Genomic DNA, 3,349 nt, shown 5'->3' on the forward strand with positions numbered 1-3,349 from the left:
CGGGCAGCGCCACACACCTGCCCCGTGTGCCCGAGCGCTGCCCGCCCGCCGGCCCGGCCCGGGGGACGGACACCGCCCGCGCGGAGCTGACGGGACTAGTGCCTCAGCCGAGCTAGTCGCCAGGATTAGGTCAGCGCGACCCCCGCCAGCCTGGATTCTTCTCCGGCCCGGGAAGGGGGCAGCCGGGGGGGAAAGTGTGTTGGCGGGGGGGGGGAAGAAGTCTTTTCGCCCCTGCCCCAGGATTGAGAGAGGGAGGCCCAAGCCTGGCTCTGCCAAGAAGATCCATGTGGGCCACTCACCTCTTCAGAGGGAGGTAGAAGGGGGCTGGCAGACTAGCTGGGACCCTGGCAGGCCTGAAACACAGGGCGACTAACCACAGGAGCCCACTACTGAGGTCTGTTGTGAACAGGACTGCTTACCTGGCCAGGAAGGAAAAGCGTGTGGTCAAGGAAAGCAGTCATTTTTCGTCATAGCCAAAGCTACTAAAATAGATATAACCGTTGAAATTGTCCCGTCCCCTGTCCCCAAGTGAAGTATGGCCACTGGTTCAGCTTCTTCAGATAATAAAAATAGTGGGCTTATATTTACAGGGGTGTAGGTTGTCGCCATGTTGGTCTAAGGACATAGGCAGACGAGGTTCTTTGGTTGAATTTCATATCTTTTATTAGACCAACTTAAACAGTTGGACATATAGGGCTTATATTTAGCTTTCAGACTGGAGCAAGGAGGCCTGGCTCCGAGCAGCTGCTCCTTGGACCCGGACAAAGAGCAAAATTAGTCCCTGCACTCATAGGCTAAGCGCAGGCAGGCAGAAGGCCTGAGGCCAAATTGATTAAATCTTCACAGGTTAGTCTAAGCTGCGTCGATTGAACCGATAAGCAAGTGAACAGACATTCATTTCTGATCCCAGAAGTGCAGCCACATGCCTGCAGTGGCCCAAGCCAGGAGCTGGAGCATGCTTCTCAGCTGGAGCAGACACCTTGGGCCTAGGCTTGGGCATAGACTAGTCTTGGGGGGAGTTTTCAGGGGAAGTGGAAAACATCCCGGGATGCTGGGGGACTTGAGTTAACTTGAGTTAACTTGAATCTGGAGCGGGTCTGGGACAGAAGTTCAATAAATCTGTTCATCTGATACTACATTCATCCAGGTTTATCTTAAATCAGTTTCAGCCATTTTGAAAGTGGTTTACGTGCACTGAACTTCTGTTGTGTTACAGATTTGAACTGGCTTCTGATCACTTATACCAGTTTGTGTGTCATTTCTGTTCCTAGCTGTAAAGACAAAAAAAGGTGAGCAGACTGCAGGGGAGCCTCTGCTGAAGCACCACTACATTCTGCAACAAGTGACAGCTGTGAGTGAATCATTGTCATTTCTGGTACATTTATCATTTAGTAATGCATTTACCTTTAGTAATGATGGAAAGATGAAAGTATGTCTCAAAATAATACAGGTATTTGAGCAATATAGTATTTTCACTGTTTTTTTTTTAATGAGTTTCACAAGGATGTTAAATGTTCCTTGGGAACTGAATATTCAAGATGGTGGCAAGGTCTGTTTCCCTCTCCTCTCCCCAGCAAGTCAATCCTGAACTTGTTTTGCATGGCAAAAAATGAATTGGGGCATGATCAACTTTAATCAGTCTTTCCTGGTATCAGATTGATTGATACATCAAACACTAGTCTAAATAAAAGCTTAGCATTGAAGTCTATGATTGAGTAATTGTGAGTTGGATTGCATATCTCAATCATGTGAGCAATCTATACTGACACCCAGAATTTTGGAGAATACTGAGCTATAAATTGGATGGCAGCATACATATTACCTTAATGAAGGAAAGACAAAGAAAGGAAAGGAAACATAGAGTTTATTATGAAGGGTTACAAAATTGGTCCAAGTTTTGTTTAAATCAGGATTGTATTTCACAATTTTTCAAACAAATTTTGCCTCATGCTCAATGGTTTTAGTACTAACCTACCAGTTCAACTTTAAACCATAAAATAATTACCCCCTCTGCTTACCACTAACGGGCACAAAATGCTTCAAAAGTCCCTGATTTGGGGCCTTCCAGTAATCTTCTTTAAACCCTGTTATATTAAATTTAGTAATTAACCAAACAAAAGTCCTCTAAAAATCTCTTAAATCTATTCCCTGATTTGACATGACTGAGCAGTTTGCCCTTAAACCTGGTCTTTTGAAAGACTAGGAAACAAGGAACAACAGCATAGCTGTAAATTTCCATTTTCAGGCATAATACATGGAAAAAAACAATAGGAAATTAAAAAGCTAGCACTTTCAATGGAAAATGGAGTCATTACTATGACTCAGAGAAATGACTACTTTCTCATCATAATCTCCCATTTCTTAATTATAGGTAATAACAATTTTGTTTTACATCTGGGACATGAGTAGCTGTTTGTTTATGAATAGCACATACGTCTATACCACCTTGCAGCCTTCAAGACAAATTTAGATCTCTCAACTTCTGCAAGACACTAATAAAATCTTTCAGAAAGATATTTTCTGCTTTAAAATGAAATCAGCCTGTACGAAACAATCTTCTTAACTCATTCCTTAAGAATCCAGTGTCAAGTTATGTGACTTGTACTTCAATCCAGGCATAAGAAAGATAATCTTTACTAAATCCATTTTCTTTCATGTAAGCAGTTTATTGCCTATCATGTTTCCATCTCTCAAAATATTAAAATGCATATCCGGATAGATAATCTCATTCAGAGTTTGCATGTTCTGAAAAATGTATCTCCTCATAAAAAGTTCTGTTAATGTTAATATGTAAAAAAAGACTCCACTGTGGATTGTTTTCACCCCAACAGTTGGCTCTGGCATTGCAATACCTAACTCTAGGTTCCCTGCCATTTTCTGATACCCTGAGCATATGGGTGGTTCCTGGGCTGTGGCAATGGGGGTGCAGCCACTTCCCCACACCCCCTGCCCCTTCAGCTTTGTGGCATGTACACAGTAAAGAAAACTCATTGTGCATGTGCCACAAAGCTAGAGGAGGTGTGACTGAAGCTCCTTTCTGTGATCTGGGGTGTCAGTGATCTCCCAGTGCTCCCCAGCATGTCAGTGCAGCTGTTGCCGATTCTCCACATGTGCTGTAAGCAATATGAGCTCTCTGCCTGGTTGGCATGGGATCTGCCCAGAGTCCCTGCTTTCAGCTTTGGAGCCTGCTGCTCTTTGTTCTTCCATTCTCTCCTCCCCTGCCCAGCCACCTGCTCTGAATCTGTCCCTGTCTGAATGCCAAGGTACCATACATGGGAAAAATTAGGCACCCAGGAAGGGCTTTTCAGAAACCAGCTGTGTAGGGACCCCCAAGGCTAGTTAGCCATAA

General features: G+C 44.2%; 1 long non-coding RNA gene across 3 annotated transcripts in view; it reads left to right on the forward strand.

Annotated features, from left to right (window-relative positions):
- The window catches only part of LOC102385298, a 55,530-nt gene continuing 52,181 nt past the window's right edge, over positions 1–3,349 (forward strand). For all 3 annotated transcript variants that reach the window (XR_324640.2, XR_003095679.1, XR_003095678.1), the window contains exons 1-2: positions 1–129; positions 1,272–1,351. This is a non-coding gene — a long non-coding RNA (uncharacterized LOC102385298). The remainder of the gene's footprint in view (positions 130–1,271; positions 1,352–3,349) is intronic.

This window comes from Alligator sinensis, unplaced genomic scaffold (assembly GCF_000455745.1).
Source record: "Alligator sinensis unplaced genomic scaffold, ASM45574v1 scaffold938_1, whole genome shotgun sequence".
NCBI classification, from domain to species: Eukaryota; Metazoa; Chordata; order Crocodylia; family Alligatoridae; genus Alligator; species Alligator sinensis.